This window comes from Elgaria multicarinata, chromosome 3 (assembly GCF_023053635.1).
Source record: "Elgaria multicarinata webbii isolate HBS135686 ecotype San Diego chromosome 3, rElgMul1.1.pri, whole genome shotgun sequence".
Classification (NCBI taxonomy): domain Eukaryota; kingdom Metazoa; phylum Chordata; class Lepidosauria; order Squamata; family Anguidae; genus Elgaria; species Elgaria multicarinata.
Genome location: NC_086173.1, coordinates 7,347,148 through 7,366,454, shown reverse-complemented (window position 1 = coordinate 7,366,454; position 19,307 = coordinate 7,347,148).

Below are 19,307 nucleotides of genomic sequence, written 5' to 3'. Positions count from 1 at the left end.
AAAGGGAAACACCAAAAATTATTATGGTGAAAGCATTGTGCACCAGCTTCAGTTTCCAAATACATTCCAAGGGCAGCGTCCCATAGAGTGCTTTGCAGTAATCTAGTCTGGACTTGACACTGATGGGTGTAACTGTGGCTAGTTCTGCTTTCTCCAGGGAGGGGTATATACCGTCAGGTGACATACCGTCAAAACTCAAAACTTGTAGTAATCTACCACCACTTCAAATAGGTTTTCCTTGCAATTCCCTCTGAGGCACATGGGGGAGCCTCAGTATCTCAACTGAAATTACAATACTGCTTAGCAATGTGTAGCACCCACAAAGCATTTAAGCAAAGATAGTCACAGAGGGGGACTAAGGGCACAATCCTATGTATGTTTAGACAGAAAATAGTCCTAGAAATAAATCCAAGACAGAATGTTTAGCGTTTTTATATTTGCAGGTAGTGTCATCCAGTCCATTGGGAGGAGTGCCTTATCAATATTTTAACATTTGCACAATAATCTAGTAAATCTTAATTCAAAGACAATGACCTGCTTCACACAACATGATACTTTGGCTTAATTTATCTGTGGGAGCAGTCACATTGTGCCAGGTTGTGAGAACCCAGGCAGCCGGCCTTGTTTGAAGGTTAGACAACCCTCAAATAACCCTAAAACAAGCCATGGGTTATTTGAAGTTGTCTAACCCACAAACAACCCATGCTACCTTGGTTAACATGATACAGCAAGCTGAGCACCCATGCAAAAATGGCACCTCCACGTATGTTCTCCGTACTGGCTAGCTGGATCAATGAACCTCTATTCTAATTTCACACAAAGTCCTGGAGTAAAACCCTTGTCTGGTGTTCTGGAACATTGTAGGAAATTAAAATGGCTGCTCCTCTCTGAGGGGGCCCACTGACATACAGAGGGCATCCCAGAGGGCATTTTACCCACCCACTCCCTCAAAGTTGGAGCTGGCCCTGCTATTTTATTTTATTTTATTTATTACATTTTTATACCACCCAATAGCCGAAGCTCTCTGGGCGGTTCTCAAAAATTAAAACCGTTAAGAACATAATAAAACATCCAACAATCTAAAAACCCAACTACAAAATACAATATAAAAAGCACAACCAGGATAAAACCACACAGCAGAAATTGATATAGGATTAAAATACAGAATTAAAACAGCAAAGTTTAAATTTAGGTGTTAAAATACTGAGAAAATAAAAAGGTCTTCAGCTGGCGACGAAAAGAATACAGTGTAGGCGCCAGGCGGACATCTCTGGGGAGCTCATTCCACAGCCAGGGTGCCACAGTGGAGAAAGCCCTCCTCCTAGTAGCCACGTGCCTCACTTCCTTTGGCAGGGGCTCACGGAGAAGAGCCCCTGTGGATGATCTTAATGTCCGGGCAGGTACATATGGGAGGAGGTGTTCCTTCAAATAACCTGGCCCCAAGCCGTTTAGGGCTTTGTATGTTAGTACCAGCACTTTGAATCGGGCCCGGTCCTGGACTGGCAGCCAATGAAGTTGTAAAAGGACTGGCGTGATGTGATCTCTCCAGCAAGTCCCTGTTAGTAAACGGGCTGCCCTGTTTTGTACCAGCTGAAGTTTCTGGACTGTTTTCAAAGGCAGCCCCACATATAATGCATTGCAGTAATCCAAACGAGAGGTTATCAGAGCATGGATAACTGTAGCTAGGCTATCTCTGTCCAGATAAGGGCATAGTTGGTATGTCAGCCTAAGCTGATAAAAGGTGTTTTTTGCCAAGGAGTTCACCTGTGCCTCAAGTGACAGTTCTGGATCCAAGATCACCCCCAAATTACGGACCCGATCCTTTAGAGAGAGTGCAACCCCGTCCAGGACAGGGCAAACATCACCTCACCGGACAGATGAACCACCCGCTAACAGTACCTCAGTCTTGTCTGGATTGAGTCTCAGTTTGTTAGGCCTCATCCAGTCCATTACCATGCCCATCATACAAGGGTTCCTTGTGCCAGGTTGGGCTATTTGTTCCTTGGATCCAGTGTGGTCTGGTTGGTGATGGATCTCCTATGTCTCAGGATGGGGTCTTTTCCTGCAGCTGCTACCTGATTGGTTTGGGGTGGGAGTGGAGATATCTGGGATTGAACTTGGGACCTATTGCATACAAGCATGTGTTTTAACTCTGAGCGATGGTCATTCCAACCCCCATCAAAGTGATCGGGCTCCACAGCTGGCCTAAATCCTAGACTCAGTGGCCTGGTTCAGACAACATGCTAAACCATACTGCTTAACCACAAAATGGTTAACGGATTCCGTTAACCATTTTGTGGTTAAGCAGCGTGGTTTAGTGTGTTGTCTGAATGGGGCGACTGTGGGCCCCATGCCCAGGGACCAGAACTTTTTATTTCAGGATTTATCAACACTAATCCTGCTCTTTAGGGGAATGGTCAGTCTGTGAAGCAGGATCAACAAAGTGGAGAAGTGTTGGAGTGGTTTAATATTATTCACATTTAAATTTTATTTTAGAAAGAAAGAATGGATTGTAAATTGATTGCCTTTTGAACCATGGTTTCAAACTATGGTTCAATCAGTTTTGTGTTGACCTAACCATAGTTCGTGCTGAAAAAGAAAGGGAGGGGGAAATTCAAGTGGGAGAGGGGAAGGAGCATGCGGTTTTGAGGAGTTTCATTTTAAAGCTTCTAGATAGCACTATGATTATAGCGCTACACCACCATTTCACATAGCTGATAGATCGGATTAATGTCCCTTTTCATGTTATCTCCAATCTTTCTGAAAGCGCGATAAAGGTCATAAACTGCAGGAAGGGCCCTGGAGCTTGATGACATCATTTAAAGGACCCACAAACTTCCATGATTGACCAATCTTGATCACACAATATAAGCCCCATGTGGATAAACTCTCCCTTCAATAGCCACAGTTTTCTTCGATTATTAATACTTTTATTATTTTCTACAAAAGCAATAGCCACAGTTTTCTTATTTCCTGATTTTTACAAAATAAATAAAATAAAAAATACTTATGGTTTTGTGCTTGAAGCGCAAGTGCTACTAACAAATTAAAGAGCAAATATTTAAACTTTCTTGTTTCAAAATTGCAGTGACTAGCTCAATAATGTGCCACCAGTTTTGCCCTTGGTGTGAGGACAAATATTGCGAAATTGTAATGGGGGAATATAGCAGTATATTAAGAGTTATTATTATTATTATTTATTTATATAGCACCATCAATGTACATGGTGCTGTACAGAGCTGGAACTACTATTAGCAGTTTGAGGTGAATTTATTTATTTATTTTATTACATTTCTATACCACTCAATAGCTGAGGCTCTCTGGGTGGTTTACGGAAGTTAAAAACAGTGAACATTAAAAACAAGTATACAAAATTTTAAACCATCAGATAGTAGATGTTGGAGGGTGGGGGGTGGACAGTAGCAGCCCTTCCACCACCACTGTTCCTCTCTATTGGAGGACAGAGCTATGTATGCCACACAGTCCTGGGACCCCTACACTAGCCTGTCAGGAGTGAGTAGAGCATGATATCCCATTGTTAATATTGAAGTAAATGGCCCTGCTATAACTGGATCAGGGTCAGCATTAGGTTAAACTAAGGGGCAATCCAAAAGCAAGTGAATAATCAGGCAGGCAGGCAATAGTCAAAGGTAGGGTGACCATATGAAAAGGAGGATAGGACTCCTGTATCTTTAACAGTAACGTAGAAAAGAGAATTGCAACAGGTGTCAATTGAAGTGGGTGAAATTCCCTCTTCATCACAACAGTTAAAGCTACAGTAGCTATAGTAGAGTGGCCAGATACAAAAGAGGGCAGGGCTTCTGCAGCTTTAACTGTGTTGATGAAGAGAGAATTTCACCCTCTTCAATTGACACCTGCTGAAATTCCCTTTGCTACATTGCAGTTAAAGATACAGGAGCCCTGTCCTCCTTTTCATATGGTCACCCTAGTCAAAGGCACAGTTTTACCAGGCAAGAGGAAGAGTTCCAAAAGAGAGGTCTGAAGAGCAGTCAACGTCAAAACAGGGATAAGCAGGGAGATAGAATACACACTCCAAGAAGCAAAGTCAAGAAGGAGACCAAGTTCAGTAGCACAAAGGCCAATCCAAGAGCAAGGACAGCTCTCTCTCTCTCTCTCTCTCTCTCTCTCTCTCTCTCTCTCTCTCTCTCTCTCTCTCCATATATACACACATACATATACATATATATCTATATATTACACACACTGATAGAACACACTGTTTCCATCAATATCTAAACTGATACTGCAGGCTTATATTGCCAGAGCTTCCTGAGCCCCTGCCAGAGTTTGTTACAGGCCTTGCTCCTGAGGAGTCTCTTCCTCTTGAGGAGTCCTTTTTATTTGAGCACTTCTCCTCAAAGAAGCTCTACTGGTCTGTCTCTTGAGGCAACAATGTTCCCAAGGGCTAGGTAGATGCTCAGCTTCCGCCTAAGAGGAACTCCCCTCCTCCGGCAAGGACAGAACCATGGTCTTCTCCGCTGAGGGTCCAGCCTCCCCCAGGTCTTCTGTCATGGGTGATTCTTTGGTGTGGGCTGTCTCTGGGAGCTCTAGCTCCTCCTCAGAGAAGGATTCTTCCACAGGAGAGATGACATAAACTATATTGTGAATTTGAGTTCAGTGCCTTCTCTTCCAAAAAGATATGAGGGCAATTTAGTTTTTGAATCCCTTGTTAGGACATATTATTTACTAGCCCTTAAGTATTGGATGTTTGCATGTCTTGTAAAATATGCATGAATTTAGTGCCTCTTATTTTCAATATCATACGTGTGCAATTTAGTTGTTGGATCTCTTGTGGGGAGTATAATGTCCATTAGCTTTCTAGCATTGCATGTTTGGATCCCATGTGAGATACATATTATTATACTTCATATAAAACATATGCATGATTTTTTGCGTACATATGAGAATGCAGTAATACAGCAGTTAGGCGCCTTTTAGCACTTTTGGTTGTCTGTAGTTAATTTCCCTCCCATTGCTATTACTAAGAGGGAAATGAAGAAGAAAAACTCTGCACGGGTGTGTGTGCAGTAAGACTCCCTCCTGCACCTCTAGCACAAAGCTAATAACGTAAGCTAATAACTTTGTTCCGGGTGTGCCTGGAACAAACACTGGAAACTTTGAGACACCTGGAACAAGAAAGGAATCAATACCATCCAATAAAAGGGGAAGGGAAGGCTATGCTAGTGCTAAAATAGAGAAAGTGTGTTGCTTCTTCTCCCCTAATTCACCCCCTCCCTGCCAGACGTCACTACCGGTATTTGCTCAGCAAACATGTGAAAAGTGAGAATCCATCATCCATCTTGTTAGATCATTATCCACTTAGTAATAAATGTCATAATTCGCTCGCTTTATTGTGGCATGGCTTACAAGAATCTAGGTCACAGGCCAGGGTTCTGTCGCACCAGGTGCTAAACAAGCAAAGAAGAAAAAAGGCAGGTGTTGTAAATCTCCAGAGATTCTACCGTAGATATTTCCTGTCCAAGAGCCAATTATTCACATGCCCATTTCTAAGACGCTGACGCCACTGTGATTTTCTGCAGTTTTGGCACGGCTCGATTTTGAAAGCAGTGGTCTAAAGGGCAGCACCAGAGCGAGACCAAAACGCATGCACACAGATGGCAATGCTTAAAGAGAAGTGACAAAGGTATTCGAATTTCTCAGACATTATTGCAAATACTTCACATATTCTAGGGGTGAGCCCTGGCTTGGGTCCAAAACTGCACATTCTACGAAATGTGTCTGGAGAATAGGGTGCTGCCACCACCCTGTTCTCCAGTTAAAGCTGCAAGAGCTATATTAGAGTGACCAGATACAAAAGAGGGCAGGGCTCCTGAAGCTTTAACTGTTGTGATGAAGAGAGAATTTCACCAGGTGCTGCAAGCATAAAATGACACCTGCTGAAATTCCCTTTTCAATACAAAGATACAGGAGCCCTGTCCTCCTTTTCATATAGTCACCCTAGCCCTGCTTGTTTGCCACAGACTTTTTCAAACTTTTTTTTAAAAAAACATATCCCGTCTTCACTGCTCATTTAAAACAAAAATGAGCAAAATCGGCCTAGTAGATCTCAAGTGATCATTACCATAGTCTTTTATAAATGCTATATGTGACCAGGAAAAGAGGAGAGAGAAAGTTAAGAGTGATGGCAGTACCGTATTTCCTGTAAAATTATGATCTGTCTTAGGTTTGTGTGGCTCCACTGGAAGGTGTTTTTTTTTAAAAAAAAAAAAAACTGTCATGGGGGGTGGGGGGGATTCGGGGGCATGGCTGTGGAGGGAAGGATTAATCCTCTTTCCCCACATGCTGTGTTCCTGATCCAGATTGGGGGATTTCTGAATGAAGAAAAAGCCCATAGGGAGCTGCCCGCAATGTACATTTAACGTAACATGTAGTTTATTTAGCAAGTCCCCCAGGGGTTTTCACTGAGGAAACCCCCCCCCCCCGTCAATTTCACCTAGAACGCTGCTTCAAAAAGTTAATTTTCAATGACTCCTTTGTTTTTATTAAGCAAACATTGGATTAAGAGCAGCGACCAGAATCGAACGTTCTGCAGCAAGGCTGAGGTGAGGTATGGGTTTTTCTCCAAGAAGGCAACTCAGGGAAGGAAGCAGGCCGCTTACAAGCCCGACAGGCTGGCAAGGCATATGGCTGCGGTATTTATAACTATAATAAGTCTCACATGAAAAGTGACTAAGAATCAAAGAGCTGTATTTTTAAACAAGCTTTGACGTAAGTGTGAACAAAGAACTATAAATTAACCTCCTACATCCCCACCTTCTGTGTCTGTTCCAGGCTAACAGGATGTAGGACTGTTGGGAAACCAGGGCTGCCTTGTTAGCTCTAAAATAAAGCAATATTTCACCTACTTTTCTGGAGGGCTGCGGAACCTGGAACACTTTCTACATACATGGCTTCCTTGGGATCAAGCTCTGTCAGCCAGTTACTGCAACTGCTACCTGGGAAAGATTTCCTTCAAGTTGCGGATTTATCTGGGAGCATGATATCCATGCCAGGGCTCAGCTCTAGTAGGGTGACCATATGAAAAGGAGGACAGGGCTCCTGTATCTTTAACAGTTGCATAGAAAAGGGAATTTCAGCAGGTGTCCTTTGTATATATCGAGAACCTGATGAAATTTCCTATTCATCACAGCAGTTAAAGCTGCAGGTGCCCTACCCTCTTTTCAATCTGGTCACTCTAGTATAGCTCCTGCAGCTTTAATTGTGGTGATGAAGAGGGAATTTCACCAGGTTCCCCATATATACAAATGACACCTGCTGAAATTCCCTTTTCTATGCAACTGTTAAAGATACAGGAGCCCTGTCCTCCTTTTCATATGGTCACCCTAAGCTCTAGAGTATGGGAAATAGTCATAATTAAAATGAAGTACCTCTGGCGATGTGCAGAGTTCATTTGCCCCCTGCCACTGAGGTAACTTACACAGTTACACTCTTCTTTTAGGAGTGGGGCTTCCAGGGAATGTTATTAATCGCCAGGATGACTTCAACCCCAGCCCTTCTAAAAGGGGACCTTTTTGCACGATTAGGTTTTTTTTCTTTTTCCTTTTTGGTCTTTTTTTAACTCAATGCTTACCCATTTATGATTTGTACCGAGGCCAGATGTATTCCCATGAAGGGAAGTTCGTGTTTTCCCTTGTCACCACAAGCTCACTGTTCTGTGCCTAAGGAAAATACTACTGTGCCCTGAGTCGTGGAAACATAGACCTTGGCCTGATTTGCAGAATCAAATAGCCCACTGTGGCTTATTTACACAATGGGCCAGTTTGCACAATCAGAATAGCCCACCGTGGGTTGTTTAAGCCACAGTATGTGCCAGGCCGAATTTGCATAATTAACACCCAGCCATGGCTTGTCGTGTCAAGGGAATCCCAGGGACCATGGATTATATGAGGATTAAACAACCCTAGCCTGATCTAGGTTTGTGCATGGGTTGTTTAACCTTCACATAACCCACAGACCCCAGGTTCACTTGACATGACAACCCACAGTTCGGCATTGAATATGCAAATTCCACCCAGTGCAGGCCATGATTTAAACAACCCACGGTGGACTGTTCTGATCGTGCAAATTAGCCCATTGTGACTATTGACCACCAACTGGCTATTATCTGCAATGTTGTTCATGAAGTTTCCCTTCCCCCACGATCTCCAGGTCCAGCACCACCATGAACTAAAGTGAGGAGTTCATCTCAAAGGGCAAATATTGACCACCACAAAAAGACAGAAACTGGTCAATTATTTAAATTTTATTAACACCAGTGATAAGGTAAGAGGGCCCAATGGGGTTATCCACCACCACATCCTGGCAGGGTGCAACTTCAGCATAGCAGAGGCAGGAGTCCATTGGCTGCTCTGTGGCGACAGCACAGTGGAGTCTTGTGCTGGCATTGATTAAAATTACAATTATTGCTAAATGTACATTTACTTTTATACATAGAAACTAGCATGTGCAAATGCTATGCATTTTCATATGCTATGCATCCTAATTTGTCCTCTTTTTTTGGTTTTGTGTTTCCTCTTTTTTGACGATTCATAAGTGGCTGCCTGTTGTTTGCTCATTCTACCGTTAATTGGATTCAATATGCTGTGTAGTTTCGAGAGGCACTAAGCAGAAGGGAATGTTCTAATTCTGGACTCTGGGTTGCATCAAATCCTAATTATTATGAATCCCAAAGGCAAAGGCTTTAGGTATGTGCTTACACCTCAAAGAGTCCATGATCTGAAGATGGGACTTAGTCCAGGACACTACCCAGAACTCTGTATACTTAGGTCCTACAGCCCTCTTCAGACAGGAACAGGAATGTGCAACTGTGGTGTCACCAGCCTCTGTGACATCTATTATTAAACCTCTACTTCACTGCCACAACCCTATTCTTTGTCTTATAAAAGAATGAGGGAATAATAAACCTTTGTGTGTCAGTGTGTGTGTATATTGTCTATCTGAAGTAACGCATATGACTGAGCAGATGTGGTTGTTGAACAAAATAAGAATAAAGTTTATTCATATAGAAAAAGATTTTAAAAGACACTTTAAGATTCTTCTACATTATCCACATATTTCTACCTCCCTCAACCTCCCAGGGAATACTAACCACCTCCAAATCCTATAACCCCACTTTCCTAATACTATCTTGAAACAAGCCTCTATTAAACCCCACTCATTCCTACTCTCACTAACTCCCTAACCCTGACTCTTCTAACTTTTCTAATTTCCCAAAGATTCCTTAACTGTCTCTCACTCCCCCTCCTCTCTCTCCATTCAAATCAACCAACCAACCAATCAGACGACACCATTCACACTGCTCACCATTCTAACACCCTCCTCCCACTTACTTACCATTTCCTGAAAATAAAAGAATTGGCCACAGCAAATCCAAACCTGAACCAAACACTTAAATATACACATATAAACAATATCATAAATTATCATTTTGTCACAGAAACCTCAGTGCGTATGATTAACAAGCCTCTTTATTGACTTGGCCTAAATACTAGGATTCTGAGCTCATTCCTATGTGAGGATAGTACTTCGTGCCATACAGGCTTAATGCAACTAGGGATGTTGAAGAAATCCACAACAGAACCAAATGAATTCTGATTTTTATGAATCCAACCTGCAGGTTCCAAAGCGGATCATCTTATCCCCTGTCTGGTGGGCTCCACAGACTTATGGGAAAAAATTCCAAACCGTTCAGGAATTTTGTGCAAATTTCGTTGTAGAAAAATGTGCAATTTAAAAAAACAAAAAAACACCAAAAATGTGCATTTCTCCCCATAGGCTAAAGTGTGAAAATGTGCCTTTTGGGAGAATTTGCATGTTTTGGGGGTTTGTGCATGTGCAAATTTGTGCAAAATCACATTGGGCAAACTTGGAAACTGAAAAAAAGTCCAATCTTTTGGTGGAAGGATAACAGAATGAAAAATGCCAGACAAGCTGTGAAACACAGATGGAATGCATTTTTCATAATCCGTACATCCCTACCTACAATTCCCATCAGCCCTATTTATTCATTCCATTTCTACACCACCCACTAGCTGAAGCTCTCTGGGCGGTTCACAAAACTCCTAGACAACATAGCCAAATATGACATGGGTGGCCAGGTGTCTTCTGTTACGCAAGACCATCCTCTATTTTAAGGCATCCCTTATATCTAGGGCTGTCCTGTCCAATTCCTGTTTAAAGATAACGGACCTGTAGCTCTCCACTTCCAAGGCCTCCTGTTGAAGGATCATCTCTCTAAAGGTGTAGGTTTGGGCCTGTCCAGGATCCAAATGAAAAGGTGTCTGAAAATCCTTTGTGTACATGATCTGCCAGGCCCTAAGCTAGAGATGGTATGTCTTTTTTTAAAGCCCCATAGTACTGATGGACCTATGCCCCCATCTGGCTTCTCCACCAGTCTTTTTTTTTTTTTTGGACTTCAACTCCCAGCATTCCTGATCATTAGCCATGCTAGCATGGCCTTCTGGGTGTTGAAGGCCAAATCATCTGGAGAGCTAACTACTCCCCATTTCTGCACCCTTTTTTTCCAACTGCTGTGACCAGCAGATTCTAGTTCTGACTCACAGGAGGTGGGGGCTGGTGGAATAGCAGGCCAAGAAGCACAGCATCCTCTCAGTGCCACAGAGCATTGAGAGGCACTACTTGTGGCAAGCCCATGCATCTGAACACTGCAGCCATTTCTACAGAGATCTCATGCCAACATGGAGACTGTCTGTTGCTTTTGAAGGATCTTCTGCCAACATCAATAATTGAAACTGCCAAGGTCCAAGGCACGATTTTTGTCAAGGCCAGATTGAAATCTTCCTATGCCCTCCACTTTGTCACAGGAAGGACTAGTTTTTAATTACTTTGCCAAGAACATTACTCAAATTTCCCATCAAGGTCATCCTCTGCCCCCTCCCTGGCTAGTACTTTGTTTGCTGATTTTTCTGAGGGAAGGAAGTTCTCCATAGGGGCTGCAGCTCAGTATTATTATTATTATTATTATTTATTTATATAGCACCATCAATGTACAATAGGGTGACCCTATGAAAAGGAGGACAGGGCTCCTGTATCTTTAACAGTTGCATAGAAAAGGGAATTTCAGCAGGTGTCATTTGAATATATGGAGAACCTGATGAAATTCTGTCTTCATCACAACAGTTAAAGGTGCAGGAGCTATACTAGAGTGACCAGATTTAAAAGAGGGCAGGGCACCTGCAGCTTTAACTGTTGTGATGAAGAGGAAATTTCCCCAGGTTCCCCATATATACAAATGACACCTGCTGAAATTTCCTTTTCAATACAACTGTTAAAGATACAGGAGCCCTGTCCTCCTTTTCATATGGTCACCCTAATGTACAATGTACACCAGAACACTTGAGAACTACCAACTCAATCACAGCTTTTAAAACTCAGCTAAAAACTTTTCTTTTCCCTATAGCTTTTAAACTTTGAGTTTGTTCTGACTCTATACTGTTTAGCTTCACCCTACCCGGTGCCTGTTTACACTTCCCCTGTGCCTGTTTGCATTCTCTTTCCCTCCTTATTGTTTACTACAACTTTATTAGATTGTAAGCCTATGTGGCAGGGTCTTGCTATTTACTGTGTAATCTGTACAGCACCATGTACATTGATGGTGCTATATTTATTTATTTATTTATTTAATTACTTTTATATACCGCCCCACAGCCGAAGCTCTCTGGGCGGTTTACAACATTTAAAAATAGTAAACATTAAAAATATACTATTTAAAACACACACACACACACACACATAAAAAACAGTATAAGAACAACAGTATCCATTTAAAAACAACAATTGTGGGGTCCATTAAAAACAAACTTAACGTTGTTAAATGCTGTTAAAATTCTGTTAAAAATGCCTGGGAGAAGAGAAAGGTCTTGACCTGGCGCCGAAAAGATAACAATGTTGGCGCCAGGCGAGCCTCATCGGGGAGATCATTCCACAGTCGGGGGGCCACCACTGAGAAGGCCCTCTCCCTTGTTGCCATCCTCCGAGCTTCCCTCGGAGTAGACACTCGGAGGAGGACCTTAGATATTGAGCGCGGTGTACGGGTAGGTTCATGTCGGGAGAGGCGTTCCATCAGGTATTGTGGTCCCAAGCCATGTATATAAATAATAATATTAATATTAATAATAATAATAATAATAATAATAATAATAATAATAATACATGGTGCTGTAGTGGTGCACATGTTTTGCATGCAGAAGGAATAAGGTTAAGCCCCTGGCACCTCCAGTTAACAAGATCTCTGGGAACAGGGCGAGGAAGGCCCCAACTCTGGCCGAGACCTTAGAAAGCTGCTGTAGATCAGAGTAGACAACGCAGAGCTAGATGGAGCAATGGTCTGAGTTGGTATAACAAGGCACTTTCCCGCATATGCTGGTTCATTGGTGTGATCTATTTCATGGCAAGCTCCAGAGGGTGAAATGAAAGAGAGGGAAGGAAAGAGCGCTCCCAACCAAAACGTGACCCCAAAAAGCAACAAGAAGTTCCCCCAAAATTGAAAAACATATGCAGGAAACCAAACTCAAATATAAATAAAGTTTATTGCAAGAACCAATGGGGCTGTTCACACCACATACAAACCCACCCTCAGTGGTTGAGTGTGGGTGGTTGTTGAACCATGGGCTGTGGTGTTGTTTGAACCCAGGACATTTTCCTCAGGGCAGCTTGTTAACCATCCAGTGTGCCTTGTTAATCACCCTGACTTACCTGACAACAAACCATGAGTTCTCAAGGTGCCTTGTTTGAGAAAATTAAGCCACACTGCATGGTTAACAAGTCTCCCTGTGGAAAACATCCTGGATTCAGACAACATGCTAACCCATGGTTGAACAAACAACCCACACTCAACCACTGTGAGAACACAATATGTTGTGAGAACATATTGTGTTGTGAGAACACAGTCAATATGTTAAATATTGTATGACAAAGTCAATATGAATTAGAATGTAACAAGGCCACTCCGAAAAATATACTCATTGGCTCAGTTCGGACGACACGTTAGTCAATGCAGCGTGAAAACTCCGCTCAACGGTTGCATTTTTAGGGGGTACTCTCCACACAACATATTCTAACTCTACCATTGTGTGACTGTAGGCTACCATGGAGTTGAGTAAAATCCATCTCAATGTTTGATTGACAGTTCCTCAGCCCTCTCTCTTCCCCCAGACCTCCCAATGGTATCCCATCAGCCATTGCTGGAAAAATCAATCCTGGCAGTTCTCCTAGAACAGCACTCGCTCCTATTACTGCTCTTGCCAGGGAACTCTGTAGCCAGTGGGAAAAGTCAACTCAATGCAACGGAAAACTCCATAGAGCCGACACACAACATGCAACACAACAGTTGTGCAGGAACTCTCCTCTGCACAGCGTAGATATTCTGCGTGGACTGTTTTCCCAAAAAACCTCCACTGTTGCATGGCGCTTTCCCGCCAGACAACACATTTCTCAACAGTGGTGTAAAAACTCCACCGTAGAGTTCTAAAACCATGGTTGACTCACGTGTCGTCCAAACCAAGCCATTATCTTCTGATTAATAAAATGCATCAGGAAAAATATTAACCATACAACTAACAAATACCATTATTTGTTGATGATTAAATTACTATTGCCAATGGGAGGCCATTCAGTTAATAGGTGGATGTTTTGCCAGTACGTGTTTCTCTGAGCATCACCTGTTTCCCATCTGAAATGGATATTTCTTTTGAGAGAAAATAGGTGTTTTGGCATTTGGGGCTGAAACCCCGCTTCTGCTTTGTACTTAGTTTTTCGGCCAAATTACTTGTCTCAGAGCCTCATTCAGTTTGCTTTCTCTGAAATGGGCATTGGAGCAGAAAAATGTGGGTTCCAAAGAGAGTTTTTGTGTTTTGGAGCTTAGGCCCAGCCTCTGGCTTGTATTTAGTTTCATGGTAGGGTGACCATATGGAAAGGAGGACAGGGCTCCTGCATCTTTAACAGTTGTATATAAAAGGGAATTTCAGCAGCTGTCATTTGTCTGCATGCAGCACCTGGTGAAATTCCCTCTTCATCACAACAGTTAAAGCTGCATGAGCCCTGTCCTCTTTTGTATTTGGACACTCTAGAATAGTTCCTGCAGCTTTAACTGTTGTGATGAAGAGGAAATTTCACCAGGTGCTACATGTAGACAAATGACACCTGCCGAAATTCCCTTTTCTAGACAAAGATACAGGAGCCCTGTTCTTCTTTCCATGTGGTCACCCTATTCATGGGCAAGTTACTTTTCTTTAAATTTCACCACTTTGGTTTTTGGGAAAGGAATGTTTTTGATTGGTCATGCCCTCCGTGGTACCCATTTTGTGAAGGCAACCACGATAGCCTCTAATAATTCCAATGTGCTCACTGGCCCCCAAAACAACTTACTATAAAACAGAGTACTTGAACACAAGCAGTACTGAATAGTGAGGAAGATATTTTCTGAGCTGTTGTTTTTAAGAAATCAATCAGTTCAGGTACTTCAAAAAGTTCAAGATTTGCTGGCCTCAAGCAGCTAGAGATGTACAAAATAATATTTGAAGGTTGTATGCAGTTGCAGGTTTTGATAACATAACTTCTTGAAAACACTATATTATCGCAAGGTAAAGTAGCTGAAATAGTTGTTATTTATTTATTTATTTATTTAAGGATTTTTATTTAAGTTGTTAGAGCATGTTGCCCCCAATTAGTAAAGGCTAGTTGCAAGAAGCTACATGTAATTGCAATTATATTATAGAATAGCTACTGCTGACTCACTGGGCTGGTTCACTTGACATGACAGCCCACCATGGGTTAATTTAGACATGGGCCCTGTTGTATCATGCTGAGAGCCTGTGGGCACCGTGGTAACCATTGTGCAGATATTTCATCTTTTCCAACTTAATGGATTTTCTGTGGGAAGAAAAAAACACCAAAGTGATGGGAAAACATGGGAGGGCTACAAATTGAAAATGTTATCATCTGGACTCTCTGAAAATTTCATGAATGGAATGATGACATGATAAAAGTTTTGTCTGGAAGTACCCTAAGACTAGGCATGTTGTAGAAGTCCGAAAAGCATTCAAATGAGTTCAGTTTTCTATGACTCTAGCCCATGGATTCTACAGCAAGCTGGCTGTTTTCAAGTTGCATGGGTTCTATGGACCAGTTTTTTGCTTTGTTACTTTCTAGAGCTATATGCAAATTTTGTCATACAAGAATACACATTTTTTTAAAAAAAACCCACCAATCAAAAACGTGCATTTCACCCCATAGGCTACAGCGTGGAAGTATGGTTTTGGGAACACTTGCATATTTGCACAACTGCACATTTTCAGAAATGCACATTTGCTCATTTGCACACTTTCCAATGCAATTGCAAGTTCAGAAAATTGAGAAAAATCTGATTCCATCGATGAGCGGACCACAGAATGAGAGTTGCCTGACAAGACGTAAAACACAGGCAAAGTGGATTTTCTCCCTCTCTCATAATACTAGAACCTGGAATCATCCTATGTGACCGATTGATGGGAGATTCCAGACAGATAAAAGGAAATTCTTTTTCACACAGCACATAGTTAAACTATGGAATCCACTACCACAAGATGTAGTGATGGCCACCACTTTGGATAGCTCTAAAAGGGGTTTAGACAAATTCTCAGAGAAAACATTAATTTTAATATGTTCTTCATTCACAGAGAGATCACCAAATGTAAAGTGCAAATCAAGATCACTTCATACAGTAGCAACATCTTACTCAGCTTGGAACTATATTTATGATCCCAAACTAGTAGAAGCCATAAATAGATAAATCTGGGTTTAACACTGGAACTCATTAAAATATTCCTGTTCCTGCTTGTTAGCTGAATCCAGGATCTGCCTTCCTTGAAAGGAAGAGACCTTCCAAGAGAGGCGGTCCCTTTGCCTCGATTTTGGGGTTCCCCCTTTTCCCATCACCCTACAGCACACCAGCTCACAGGGATGCAGCCATGGCACTTTTTGAATAGCAGGGACACTGACGTCATCTACCAATCCGATCCCCACCTCAGAATTCTCTGTTCTGTCTGAGCTTAGCTGAACTTCTCACATTAGTTGTGTGTGTGCATGCACGTGTGAAGGTGGGGCGGATAATAAATGTTCCCAGACACAGTTTATTGTGCCCTGTTGTATTTAGAAGTGGCCTGGCCAATGAAAACCCATTTTCAACAGACCGACTGCTGTTGGAAATGAAAATAAAACTGTAGGTACGAATCAACACAGCCACTCGAATTTTGGATTGAATTTTGGAGACTGTTGTGATGACTGCCTGCACTTCAAATTTACCACTACATCACTGTAGCTGACACCAGTAATCCCTTTACTGTGCAGCAAACCCATCTTTTTTATATATTAATGGATTTTTTGCAATAAGAAAAAAGATAGGTGGGAAAACACCAGAGGGCTGCAGATGGAAGATGAAGACATATGGACTTCCCATAAAACTGTGAGAATCAGGCACTGCAATTGTACAATAAAAACTTCATCTGGAAGCCCCTAGGAGGTTTAGTGTGCTCACAATGCCAAAGCCATATCTAAAGAGCCAGTGTGGTGTAGTGGCTAAGGTGTTGGACTGGGAGTCAGGAGATCTGGGTTCTAGTCACTACCATAGAGGCCACTTAGGCGGCCGCCTAGAGCGCCAAGGTAAGGGGGCACTGAATGCCGCACCCGGAAGCCGCTCTCCCACTGCACTCTGAGAGGGTGGCTTCCAAGTGCGCTGTTCCGAAGCCCCCCGCCCCCCCCACTCCAGCATCCTGGCTTCACTTCGGCTGGGTGCCCACCCAGTTGAGTCTTGGCATGCATGTGTGTACGTGCATGAGGTGTCATGGTGCCAAACTTGAGGTTTCTAACTTTAACAGAAAAAAAGTTGTATTTTTTTTGGATTTCAATGCAAGCCTATGGGGGGGGAAAGCGGAGCTCCGATCTGGATCCAGAGCTCCACAGCGGAGCAGAGCGGACTATAGGCGGGGCGGCCCGATCTGCAAATTGCGGATCTGGAAGAGAAGCGGATCGGGGGGTCCGTGCACACCCCTAATATAAATGCAGTAATAAATAAAAAGAAACCCACCGGGCTTTGATGCTTATTCCCAACATTGCCACTGGGTGGCAGTAGCATTGCAGTAGATAGAATCCCTTGGGCCTATATATTTGTAATTCTTCTGTTGCTACAACATCAAGTCTGCAGGAAGCAAGACTTGACCGTACTTTGGTCCCAACCATACTTTGAAAACCAAATATAGTATAGTGTAAGGACCTTGTAGAACTGGAAAAGGTGCAGGAGAGGGCAACCAAAATGATCAGGGGGACTACCTTACAAGGAAAGAGTACAATGTATGGGGCTATTTGGTTTAGAAAAGAAAAGGCAAGAAAAAGAGGCATCTAAAATTATGCATGGTGTGGGGAAAGTGGACGAAGAGAAGTTTTTCAAGTGGACGAAGAGAAGTTTTTCTTCCTCTTTCATAATTAGTGGCAGTTGAGGATTTTCTTTGGCCTGCATTTTTTAATTGAAATGACCAGATCTGCACCTCATGAACTAAGTAGAACAAAATTGTCCTTTGGATTTTGCACTTCTATAAATTTTGCAAGGCAGTTCTCGGCTCAAAACGGCAAAATGCATCTAAAAATTTGTATTTTCGAGGGGAAGTGCATTTAGAAAGGCATATTTTGAGAGGAAAAATACATACATGTACTTTGAGAGAAAATGAGCTTTGCCAGTACAGATTAAACAAACTGCAGATTAATTAAAAATGGGGTGGAATAGGTGTATGAATGAAACTAACACAGTCCAGGAATAGTCTGATACGGCTGTGCCTACATAATAGGGTCATCCAATGAAACTGAACGCAGGGTGATTCAGAACAGACAAAAGGATGTCCGTGTTCACATGGACAAATTATTTCTTCAAGATGCAGTGATGGTTGCCAACTTAAATGGGGATTAGACAAATTCATGTGGGATAATTCTATCAATGATTATTAGTCATGACAACTCTATAGTACCTCCAGTGCTTGTGGAAGCACTTCCCATAGGTATTTTGCACACCACTGCAGGAACGGAATGTCAGACCTAACCTACCAGGGCTCTTCTTGTGTTCTCCTAATGGCAAAAGCCACTGTGAACTTCATACAAATACCAGCACACCAGCACTCCGGGGTTTAAGCAAGTCTGTCTGTCCCTTGGGGATGAGCATCAGAAACCAGTTGTGTTCATTAAACCTATTGACAGATTTCCAATGGTGCAGGCACAGAGTGTCTCTAAATTAAGGGGGGGGGGACTGAATCCTTACCAGGCTTTTGTCTTCTGTGGTGTTTCTGTGTTTTCTATGGCTCCTTTAGATGGTGACCAGAGGCAACACCAAGATTTATAATTGAAAACTTCCCCTCTAGGCAATGCTCTATAATGCTCAATGGAACAGTGGATGTATTATAGCGCAATGCCGACTTTACACATTGGGGATATCCCGCGAAATCCCAAGATAATGTTAAATAGTGCATTATCTCTGAACTTTTTAAAAGCGAAATTACTGGGGGAATGCGCAGGAGACATCCTGGAGGTTGATGGTGTCATGTAAAGGACCTGCAAACTTCAGTGAGTAGCCAATCATGAGCATGCAATAAATTGCTCATGTAGAGACACTCACAGTCTCGAGAGGTGATTTTGCAACCACAAAGAACTACAGACCACTGACCATTTTGGGCCAGGAGCAGCATACACAGCCTTGGTTATATTCCATTGTTTTTCAATATTTGCAGGAGTTGGGCATGGGCTGCAGATGAATCTCACACTGACCCGTGGGTCCCATTCCTAGAATCTGTAACTTTGATTGGACCTCAGGTATGGAACTATCCCATGGAAACAGAACAGGGTAGCCAGCTGGCTATTCTTGTAAGCAAAGTAGAGCATGGCACTGACCTGCTCTGACCCAAACTACCCCTTGTTCCATTCCCGGTAGCTCTTTCCCAAGGCTTGGCAATGCAAGCTGCTAAAAGACCAGAAACAACCATTGGGCTCATGCTGCAATCCGATGCATACAGCGCAGGTTTTGGAGGGCCCTTGGGCAAGACACCCTCCATGGGCCCCCTCTGTGAGTCTACCTTCTCAATACCATTGTCACCAGCTGCTCTTGTTCCGCCTCCTGTCTCATCATTGCTAGCACTTACTTGCTTGACAAGCAGAGAAGCAGAGCCGGGCAAAGCTGGTAATAGGCCTGGGCCAGATAAGAAATGTAGGCCCCATTTCAAACTGCTCATTAA